Source organism: Patella vulgata, chromosome 1 (genome assembly GCF_932274485.2).
Source record: "Patella vulgata chromosome 1, xgPatVulg1.2, whole genome shotgun sequence".
Lineage (NCBI taxonomy): Eukaryota > Metazoa > Mollusca > Gastropoda > Patellidae > Patella > Patella vulgata.
In genome coordinates, this window is record NC_065879.2 from 78,662,146 (window position 1) to 78,674,683 (window position 12,538).

Consider the following 12,538-nt stretch of genomic DNA (forward strand, 5'->3'; position numbering starts at 1 on the left):
TGTTTTACCGCCATTCTGTCATATAATCAGTTTAATAATTACAAAACAGGATCAATATTTTAGGTGTAAATATTTTCCTCAACACACTAGAGTTTAACATACAGGGCCTAGTCCGTGTAGAACTGGATATAATTTGGAGGATTTTGATTTATAATACGGTAATTTCAAAATGTTTTATGGCAATTACTTAATGACTGCGTGAAATATGTTTTATATAAGCATCCCCATGTCGTAACAATCCATGAAGTGCCGAATGTGGAACTATTCAGATTGATAGTGTCATAGCATTGTACGAACCACTCTGGGTAAAATTCAAGTAAAATCTCTCTAAAGGAAGTGTTTATTTCTTACAACGTTTGTGTTTGTTTGTCTTGTTCTCAGGTTTGTCTTATCAGTTATATTTTGCCTGTCCCCGTGTAGTGTTGTTCGAATAATGTTTCTTCTGTTCGTATTCGAATTTCTAACGTTTTGAGTTATACACGCCGTAATAAATAACATAAATAACACGAGTACAACACTCCAGAAAAACGATAAATATATTTAATACACGATGTCATTATCTAATCTACAATCTTCGGTCGTTATCTAAATGTATTTATTTATTAATTTAAGGTGAAAGTATCAAAGCTCGGAATTTATGGAGAAAGATCGCCCGCCTCTATTTTATTTGCATGATATCATACGGCGTTAAATCAAAACGGCCCCAGAATTTGGTCAAAGCAGACATAACGTTTACTCAAAACACGACTCCATTGATCGATATTGGATTCAATCAGATTAAAAGAGGCCCATCAACGATTTTATCCAACATTTCAAATTTGACCTATGTATATCGTCGACAGAGGATGCTAATTTTTGTGAAATTTTAAATTCATATCTTTGTAAATACTAAACACAATTGAACCCAAATCCTGTCTATCTACCATGTAAATTGGTGTTATCTTCTTGTTTGGCGACCTTTAAATAATGTTGTAATTACATTTCATTGACCCTAATCGTCTTCTAAACATGTCGTAATTACGCGGTAGTATCTGGGAATCAAGAGATAATCAGAATATAATTTTTCATTTGATTGACTCTAATGGCCTAGCACTGATTAACAGTATACACATCTATTAGTATTATCACAGTATCTAAATATTTGAAAACATGAAACTTTTGTGAATACATAAATCGCGTAGTGTATATATTTAACCCAGCAGTTTACATTATATCTAACCCAATCAAACCATATTTCTTATAAAAGAAATTTTATAAAAAAAAACCGATATTTTCAACATGTTTTATGGGAATTATGTAATGATTGTGCGATCCGTATTTTGTAACAATCAACAAAATGTCGAATGTTGGCCTATTCAGATTCACAGTATCCAAGTATTGTACGAACCATTGATCACGGCACAATTCGTGTGTGGGTTGGGGTGGGGGTGGGGACGGGGTATTCATAGTTGATTCCTGACGGATTTGGGACATACCGGACGGTTTCGACAACGTTCCACGAATTTTAAGGACCCACGAATTTCACAGAATCGAATGGGAAGCTATTACGGACGATAACAAAGGGTTAGGGCACAGAGTTGATTATGGTCATGATAAGTTAATTAATGTCTAATTAATAATTTTGATAACATTTCAGGCCTAAAGAAAGGCCTGCAATAGACAGATTTTGCTCTTGCATAATGTATGTTTAATATAACCCAAGGCTTATCTAATTATCATAATCCGACCTCATGTGTATATTTAGAGTAAGTTTGTGTTTGTACCTGCATTTCTTAGACTCTCTGAAAACAATTGCAAAACCTGTAGCATTCGTAAAGTGAAACTTCTATACAACGCATATATCTCGGCGAATTGAGCTATACTCAGAATTATATGAACATAATAATATTGTATTTTATCGCAGGTGAACAGACCTGTACAATAATTAAACAAATATGACCACTCTAGATCACACAATTCAGCGTTTACATAATTTCATAAAACAATATATTTAATATCTCAAATCGAGGCCGAAATTAGAAACTTTACCGAAAACATTTCACACATGTCTAACCAAATGTAATCATCCTGGATTAGGTATATAAACTTTCAAAGCAAGGACATTATTTTAAAGAAACATTATGTAAGAATTGGAAAAATACTTGGCCGTTCTCGCAAAGATACTTCAAAAATAGATTACGAAAAATGAATATATTGAAACTACTCTATTCTGGGCAAAGTTATGACAAAATGTAGCGTATATTGTTATCATTGTAGCGACGGTGCTTGATTAATTCTCGATAATTTATTTCATAGTTAAACTCTTATATGTCCGCAGTGCCTATGCAAATTAAAATCGGAGCCATCCGATGACCCAGAGAGTTTTTTTTATCAGCATGTCGTTTTAATAAATGTTTCAAAATTATTTATTTTTATATTTGAAATCAGACAAGAGAACTGCAATAGACATATTCAGTTCTTACATAAAGCATCGTTAAACAATGATTTAAACACTGCTTAGCCCTAATCAGCTTTATGAAATGCAACCTACTGCTAACAAGATGATTAGGGTAAACCAGAAAGTTTAAAATTCATGTTGCTACTCCCAAATATATATTGTCCCTCATCCATTTATATTGTAAACCAAATTGTTCTATCAAATTAAAAGATGTTCATTTTCACTAAATATGAATGAACCAGTGACATATGTTGTGCCAAAAGGAATGGGGTTAAACTTCTCGTCAATTATTATTATTATTATTATTATTATTCATTATACAATACATCCTTTATTCTGAGATTCAACATATTTCACCCTGTAAGTATCTCCGATTTCATACACTCTTAAAATTCATTTAAAGTAGAATGTCCAAGATAACCGCCATGGTATAAGACTTTTTCGATAGTATGTCTAGATTTAGAATTACAAAAGTAGTCTCCATATTTATGAATTAACTGTCAGTCTATACCTTTATATTCAGATGAACCACCGACATCTACAAATCAACAGTATTTGACATTAAGTGTTATAGCCGTTACCACCAAAATATGGGAGCGGAGTTCATCCATCAATAAAGTTATTCTTGGATGACGCCTCAGATAACTTTGATAACTTACACGCGTAAGTGGACAATCTTACCTGCAGCCGCCGAGAAGCACCGTCGGATTATCCACGGGGCATGGCGGGGCCTCTACAAAAATCACAGTTGCGTAAGACGCGATGTGAGCATGGACGGACCGAGGCCCTCCATCGAACTTTTAAACCTTGACATTTGGGGCCCCCTCAATCCATGGTAGGCCCTTGTTGCGTTTGACATTCGAGAATTCTGTGTAATCCGGCGATGTCGCGTCGTACTTTCGACCGGTATCCGTGCTTTTCTTTTTTGTTTATTTAGCGTAAAAGGATAACAAGAAAAATCCTCTTTTGGTTACAAGGTTTTGTACTACTAGGAACTGAAATCAAGGTAACTTTGAACCCATTTATATTCGACTTTTGAAAGCTGAATCTGTCAAAAATGTCATTGGTAATATCCAAACGTACTTTTTTCTTTTTGTTGCTTATAGTGAATCGATAGACGTTGGATTTTGGACTCGTATTCTTCGACCCTGTAGACGCCACAATATTCATATTGAAGTTTTATAGCGAATTTGGACTTAGATTGACGTACGTACTTGTAGTTAGCTGTATAATTTTTCCATGCATACACAGTTACATATCGTAAGGCCCTTACATTGTTCGATGTTCGTTAAAAATCGACTCCGATCGGTTACTATGTCATAATGTAAAGGTCTTCCAGCTATTACTGATCAACTTCAAATTATATTTTTAATTTATTTACATTCATACGGTGGAATAATACTACCTATGTTCTGGTCACTTGTTTCGGTTGGGGGCCCAAGGGCCCCCGTCATGATTAATCCGGTGCTGCGGAGAAAGCAGGTATTGAACTCATTTCCTGTAAATGCACCAAGTCTGAAGTATGGTGGTTATAGCTGTAAGATTTAGTGACTTGAGGATGCATTTTGAAAATGACAATGATCGAAGCGTGCTGATATTGATGCCAACGTTTGTTAGTGTCAAGAACCAGTGTCCCGAGTTCATTAGATCATTCGGAGCAGAACAGTTGGGCGTTAAACCCCCATTTCATTTCATTGTCAAGAACTATTGATTCGAAATGGTTCATTTGAAAATGATTCATAAAGGGCGGGGATCGACATGATCATTTGTAAAAAAAAATCAACTTACGAAGTATGTCCATATATATTTAGAAATGAAATGACATGAAATGGGGTTTTACGTCCTACTGTTCTGTCCCTAATGAAGACGGGTATACGCTATACAGTGTCTTATGGTGGAAATCTTGCCCGGTTTTTCAGTCAAGAGTCATAAATGTCTAGAGCAAACCTACTCATATATCGAATTACAATTGCCAAGGAATCTTTTTTTATGTCCAGGCCAATGCATAATTGGATCTCGGTTTTACGTCCAATCCGAGCGAATATACTTTGTCCCTTGTCAGACCATCTGTCCAGCACCACTGACAAGTGAGAACCACGCCGAAAATTCTCGGTCAAGGCTGGGATCGAACACGGGAATTCCTGGTTTGCGAGCCAACGTATTACTTACTGAGTCACGTTGGCTCCCTATATATTAGGCCATATAATATAAGTGAATTTGAACAGTGTATGGAGTCGGAAATACTCACCGAGCGCAATAGACATATTTTTGCTTCTGATATTTATAGTTGTAATCTACAAATGAATGCATAAAATCCGGTGACCCTCTTGAGATCCAATATGACGACTGTTGTAAGTTAATTACAGTAAGCGTTAAAATTTTGATTCTGGCATTAATAGTTTTTTTTAGATACAAAGGTATTTCTAAAACTTGGAAACCTCCATAATTTTCCTTCATATTGAAAATATGGGCATACTCCTGTCCGCAATGCAGTAGAGATGGAGAATTGAACAAAAATAGGTTATTTTGGTGACTATTGTGAAATTCATGAATAATGCGGCAACCAGTGTGCTTCATGTTTTGGGTCCATTTCTTTTTTTAAGTAGGCATATAGTACCCTCTGCATAATTTCATGCTTTACTCAAGAAGTGAACATTTTTATGCTTAGTCGCTCTACTATCAGAATATTATTATAATAGGCCAATTGGTCCATATAGCAATATTCATAAGGCGACAACCCGACATTTTAACCCGACACCACGACAACCTGACATCACGACATTTTAACCCGACAATACAACATTTTTACTCGACACCAGGACATTAAAAATGTCGGGTTAAGATGTCGTGACGTTTGGGTTGTCGTGATGTCGGGTGTCGTGGTGTCGGGTTATCGGCCATATTTCTCTCAATACTATGATTATGTACACTGATCCTGGTGTTGGTCAAGAAAAGTCTTCGGGATTTTGCAACGTGGTTTCTCCGTGTCGGTAGTGCTTGACAAAGAACTGAGTACTCATTGCCGTGCACATAAAAGAATCCTTCACAGTTGAAATTCGACGAAGAAATGCAACGGTCCATTGACAATTTCCGTCATATCTGATTGGTGCATGTCATAATGTCGCCTAAAAATGTCGTATTGTTTGGTTAAAATGTCGCGATGTCGGGTAGTCTTGGTGTCGGCTGGAAGGCGATACCACGATATCACAACATGATACCAATCAGCCACCATAATTGTCAATGGTTATGATCGAAACATATAAACTAAAGGAATAATTTGGATTATAAGGCCTGTGTGATTCCCCCCCACCCTCCCCTTAACATTGTGAGTTTTATCCTTTAACTCAATTATCCTTTCTTCTCGCACCCGGAGACAATTAATTCTATGTGATTTAAAGAAACTATTTTATTTAGCTTTATTAGAAACTTCTTCGGTGTTTTAAACGTGATTTCGTGGAAATTAAAATAAGTTCCAGTAGTGTATAATGTGTAATTAAAAGAGAACGTGTAGCTATACTGGATAATAACTTATGTAATAGATAGTATATGCGGCTTGAAGTTCCAGGTATGTTTAACGAGTTTCTGTGCCACAGTGGCATTATTTTCAAAGCAGTTTCCAAATGTAGGGGCTCTAGTTTATGTATATTATTATGTCGTCTAAGTTTGATCGCGTTGTTTGAAACCGTAGCTTGGGCAAACTCTTTTTAGTAAATTTTAAGAAATTCAAATTAGAGGAACCGTAGGGACATTTTGTTTACTTATCTTGGAGATTCGTAGAAGATCAATTATAGCAATTAATGGAGATGGGGAGAAAGTTATGTACAGAGAGTTCACAGAAGAATATTATTGTGATTCAGTGTCAGTTTAGTTCATTACTTATGATTTATTTGATTAAGCTGATGACTTAGAGATATAACATTCTATGGGAAGATTTGGATCCGGAGTCAATATATATAGTATTTAGTCAGCTAGTCTAAAATGAAGGTGTTAAATTATTTACTGCGTTATTATTTATCGTTGATATCAGATAATAGAAAATTTCGAATCTGAGATAATTAAAATTTCCAAGTATGGATTTTGTGTTTTGCTTTTAAATTTTTTGACGTCGATTAGAGTGAAATAAGGTCGATATTCAGAGTTGTAATTTTAAAAGTAAGTTTATTTAAGTTATGAATATTCAAAGTGAATAGAAAATATATTTACAAACGTTGTCATAATCTACCGTGAGGTATTAAATTACGTAACATGTAATAAGACATTAATGAATTGATAGGCTATTTATAGTAATATGTATGTTTTAACAGGTCAAAATATAATTGTATTAATTGTAATGATGAACTTATCAATAATGGTGTAATATACACAAAACAATAATATATATAATAATATATAAATGTTTCTATAGTACCTAATATTTTATATCATAAATATCTATGTGAACTCATCTAACAATGAGTAAAGGAATCGGTTTTAACGTCTCGTTAACACAGTATTTGGTCATTCATTTTATATTATAAATAACGATGTATGAGTAAAGGAATGGGGTTTAACGTATTTGGTTATTTTGAGCTTCATATAGGATATGACATTTACTACAGTCACGTGCGCATGGCTTGGGGGTGGGTGAGGATATTATTTTATTAACCGAACAGCAGGGTTTCTTCTATACTTTTATTCTAATTCCAAATGTTACAAGATAATTAACGTGCACGTCGTTGTCCACATGTGGACTAAATAATGCTGGTCTATTGAACAAATACAACAAAAAAATAAATAAAAAGTTTTCTGTATTTGATTAATCGTCGTCCATCATATTAAGCCATTTGTTCTTTCTTTCCAACACCTTAAATTAGATATATGGTAAATTTAAAGTTCCTATTGATTTCACGATGTCATTATCTAACCTATAATTTTAAATTACTAGTACTATTGTTCTCTTGAATTTGGTTTTACCGGCATTCTGTCATATAAAAAGTTTAATAATTACAAATCAGTATCAATATTTATAGATTTTAACATACAGGGTGTCATACGTGTAGCACCTGTTGTAATTTGGAAGATTTTCGATATAAAATACAATATCTTCAATATATTTCAAGGAAATTCTTTTAATGAATATGCGTATTTTTTTTTAAAATAAGCATTGGTATTTTGTAATAATCTTAATTAAATGTGTGTGAAATATGTTTCATCAAAGAATCAGTATTTTGTAAAAATCTATGAAGTGTCGAATGTGGACCTATTCAGATTGATAATGTCCCATTATTGTACGAACCACCGGGTATAATTTGGAGGATTTTGTTATAAAATACGATATTTTCAACATGTTTTATGGGAATTATTTAATGATTGTACATATCCATATTTTGTAACAATCAACAAAATGTCGAATGGAGGGCATATTCAGATTGACAGTATCCAAGTATTGTACGAACCACTAGGGTTTAACAAACAGAGTCTGGTACTGGTAGCACCTGTTGTAATTTGCGAAGGTTTGATATAAAATACGATATTTTCAACATATTTAAAGGAAATTCTTTTAATGAATGTGCGTAAAATATGTTTTAAATAAGCATTTGTACTTTGTATAACAGTCTACGAAGTGTCGAATGTGGTCCTATTCAGATTGATAATGTCCCAGTATTGTACGAACTACTCTGGGTAAATTTCAAGTAAAATCTCTTTAAAGGAATTGTTTATTTCTTACAATGTTTGTGTTTGTCCTGTCTGCAGGTTTATCTTATCGATTTTGTTTTGCGGTAGTGCGATCGTCCTGCATTAACTATTAAATGTTGATAATATATGTTTACATCGCATTTGTATAATGGTAATAATACACATATTAATATATAAATGTTTCTATAGTAACTATTATAATATTTTATATCATAAATGTGAACTCCCCCAACTATGATTTAAAGAACGGAGGTTAAACGTGCCGTCAACGTATTTGAACCCATATACGATATGGAATTTATTACAGTTACGTCCGCAATGGTAATGATAATGATGATATGGTAATGATGATATTATTAATGACGGTAGATATAAAACATAACTTACCTCTCAATCGCCCTGTAAAACACACAAAACAATAATACAGATATTAATATATAAATGTTTCTATAGTAACTAATATAATATTTTATATCATAAACTCCTCTAACTATGATTTAAAGAATGGGGGTTTAACGTTTTATCAACACAGTATTTGCTCATTTTGAATCCATATACGATATGGAATTTATTACAGTTACGTCCGCAATGCTTATCGGCGTAGGAGTATTCATCGAACAGCAGCGTTCCTTGTGTACTCTTATTCCAATTCCAAGGGTGATCACGCTGGCTAAGTGGGTAAGACGCTGGCTCGCTAGCCTGGAGGTCGGGTGTTCAATCCCTGCATGGGCCGAGAAAGTTCATCCAGATTTTCCGGCGTGTTTCCCCCTTGTCAGTGATGCGGGACGGAGGGCCTGACAAGGACAGCTGTCTAGTCGTTTGGATGGGACGAAACACCGAGGTCCCGTGTACACATTGGCCTGCACGGAAAAGATCCCTTGGCAGTTGGAATTCGATATAAGAGAAAGCCGTAGTGCCGCTGTCCGGGCAAAATTGTATGGCGTATGCCCGACATCATTAGCCCAGTTCGGAGCAGAACACTAGGACGTTAAACCCATTTCATTTCATTTCATTTCGAATTCCAAGTGTCAACAGTTCTTTGCGTGCTCCTCGTTGAATACATGTTGACTAAACACAAGAAATGAATACATTATTATATATTATTCTGTATTTGATTAATCGTCATCCACCCAAGTACATAAAGGTTAAATGTATCGTTTCTATTAATTTTACGATGTCATTATGTAACCTACAATTTTAGATTGCCAATACTATTTTTTATCTTCAGTTCAATAATTACAAACCGGTATCAATATCTTAGGTGTAATTATTTTCCACAACAGATTACTAGTGTAAAGATTTATTTTACAGTTCATTAATTAAAAATGAGTATCAATTTATATTTAGTACCCAAATGGTAATAATTATAGTTGAATGCCTTATGCATGAAAGGCAAATCTAAAAAGTCATAAATATTTATTAAGAATTTCAATTCAATTTCCGGAATTTAACTAATAGGCGAGACATGGAATTTCAAATATTATTTTGAACTGGCAATTTTCTATTTTATTTCATTGGTAAGGCATAAACTTTTCAATCGTATACAGTTACATTGCACTTGGTTATGCATTTTTATCGCTTGTGAAACAACTTTTATATTCTACTCAGCGGTATCTACAGTAAAGATGTCGCTTTACATGAATTTGATTTATACCAAAGGAATTATGGTGCGTGTAAAAGGGTTGGGTGATAAATAAAATCTCCTACTCAGCTTTTTGAAATCAATACACGTTGATAAACTGACAATAACCCCGTCTATCCTCATTCTTTTTTTACATTATCGATATTTTTTTATATCAAAATAGACTCGTAGGAGATTCTCTATATGCCAGACTGTTTGTGACAGAGAAAGAGAGAGAGGGGTGAGAGGGTAACGTCTCGTGGAAGGAAACGTGAGTTGAGGACTCTGAGAAAGCCCACGTGTTTGGGCCGGCGATAGACGTACTAAATGACAGACCTTGATCTAACCAGCACCCGTTAAACCAGTAGACCCCCCCCCCCTGCTTTGGAAACCAAATGCATATTTTCAGTGACTTTTAAAATTCATACTAAAGTTCGGGGTTTTCACATATATCTGTGTTAATAGCAGCAATTTGATCCTGTTCTAGATGTTAGAATTGAATTCCTAGACAAAACTATTGTATTCCTAGAGCTTTAAAATTCATGTTTAAACACCAAGATTGCGATTCTAACTAATTCCAAATTGAGATATAAATATACTAATTCGGTTTTCGTATTAACTTTTTCATTTTTATGTACCCGACACATTACTAGATGGTATAAATGTATTCCTGGAATCCTAGGTGGTTTAGAAGGCGAGAATACTATCAAAAGGAGCAAGTTGGTCCATATAGCAACATTGGTAAAGTATTTCTGTCGATAAATTAATTTTCAGCAGTAAGTAAAAATTAGAATATATTATATAGCGGTTTAAAGTGGGGTAATCATTTCCGATAGTAACTGAAAAATCCAAAAATGTTCCACATGTGTTTTAACGATTAAAATGTTTCTCTTGGGAACTAATGTCTCATCCATATTTAAATACAATGCTATAAATAAACCGTAGCTATATCGTATTGATAAAAATGTGTTAACTTTTCAAAGTTATTGACTTTTTAAAGTCCCGATTCTAAAATATCAAATTTATCTCGACTTATTCCACCGCTAATATGTGATGGATAATGGCCGAAGACTGTCCATTATGTAAATACAAAACAACTGAGGGGCGTAAGCCCCGATGTTTTTCTTTGTATTTACATAATGGACAGTCTGAGGCTATTATCAAACTTAAAACATAGCACCATAGAGATACAAATAATGGATAGTTTTCTAAAAGAACAAGCCATAAAATAATGGATATATTCTTGAAACAACATGCACATGCCCATGAATGCATGTGACAAAACACTCCAAACACAATCGAAAACAAATATTAATAATGTGAATATATGTGATAAGCATTTGGATACTGATTACATTTGGTAATGTATTCGATAAGATAATAGCCGTAAAAATTGTGATATATGTGATAAGCATATGGATACTGATTACATTTGGTAATGTACCCGATATGGAAAATAATAGCCGTAAAAATTGTGATGTTCTTGATATGTTGTGATGGAAAGGCTGCTGACGAAAATGATTTAGATATTGATAATATTCTTAGTACTGTGGTTAATATGGAGGGTATTAGCCTTCTAAATTTTGATTTGAAATTTAATATATACTCTGATATAAGTGACAGGACACAGGATCAAAGGCACAAACCAATTCACGAAATTCGAACTCAACTGTCATTATTGTGTAACAGCGATATATTTGACCTGTATAGGTTCCACACGCTGAAAACACGTTTTTTTATTCAATCAGGGCCATAATCCCAGAAGTTTCGGTCCGATATGCGCCAATATCGCAAGAAATCGAGATCTTCGGGTTGTGAACACACATGTTCAGTTTCATCAAAATGGGCTAATAATTGTGACCTCTAGTGTGTACAGTCAGAGGCCATAATCCATGAAGTTGTGGTCCCATACAAGTCAATATCGAAAGGAACCGAGATCTTTGGGATATATACCTATATTTCAAGTTATGACCTGTAGAGTGTCCACCGTGAAAATGTGGGAGTATAAAAACGTATCATCGATCTAGTGCCGAACGTACTATTAAACGGACAAGTGACATATAACGGACGGATTTAAGTGGAATTCTTTATGTAGAAAAACACGTTAAATCAACATTCTGTCATGTGACATTTCGGTAACAATGAGGTTATAAAGTAATTTCATGTACTGTAATTTAATTTGTTCAGAGAATAAATTATCCCAAAATACATGTTCATTTTTCAGATAAGTGTCTATTATTGGTAGACCTGTCCATTATTTTCAATAAATAATGGACAGTTTTATAAATAATAGACGATTGTTTAAGAAAAGCGTACATTCTCCTATATACTGGTTAAAAACATCAAAGGGTGACGTCATATCTATGTTTTAAGTACTCATATTGGTTATTGAATTCATTAAGAAAACAACATCAAAACACCAATGCTAGATAATGTCCCGCCTTGGATTCAATCGGATTTTTAAAAAAGGTCTCTCATAAATTTTCTTGGGACAACAAAATAGCAAGCAGGCCAAATCTATGAAATTTCAATATTATTTTTGTTATTACTGAATTGAATTGAACCAATTTTGGACTGTTACTCCTATTAGAGATCCATTAGGCATTCAGCGACGTGAAGTTAGCTAGTACTTCGTGTTTTTGGAAATAGATTCTAACAAGCTGTTTTTCTAATGAAGATGGAAAGAAAGCCACGAAAGTGTATAGAAAGTTCAAAGAAGAATACCATTGTAATGCTTGTGGTTGGGGTAGGGGGAACAGATATTAATACTATAATATTGTATATCACGCACAAAACAATAATAT

The 12,538-nt window shown here is 34.0% G+C and overlaps 1 long non-coding RNA gene across 10 annotated transcripts in view; it reads right to left on the reverse strand.

Annotated features, from left to right (window-relative positions):
• LOC126811170 (uncharacterized) overlaps window positions 1-12,538 on the reverse strand; it is a 109,679-nt gene that overhangs the window by 77,961 nt on the left and 19,180 nt on the right. For 6 of the 10 annotated variants that reach the window (XR_008788009.1, XR_008788008.1, XR_008788010.1 and 3 more), the window contains exon 5: window positions 8,501-8,512. The exons of 3 other annotated variants lie outside the window; for them this stretch is intronic. This is a non-coding gene — a long non-coding RNA (uncharacterized LOC126811170). Of the gene's footprint in view, window positions 1-7,124; window positions 7,281-8,500; window positions 8,513-12,538 lie in introns of those variants that run through there. One more of the 10 variants, XR_008788012.1, reaches the window with a different exon arrangement.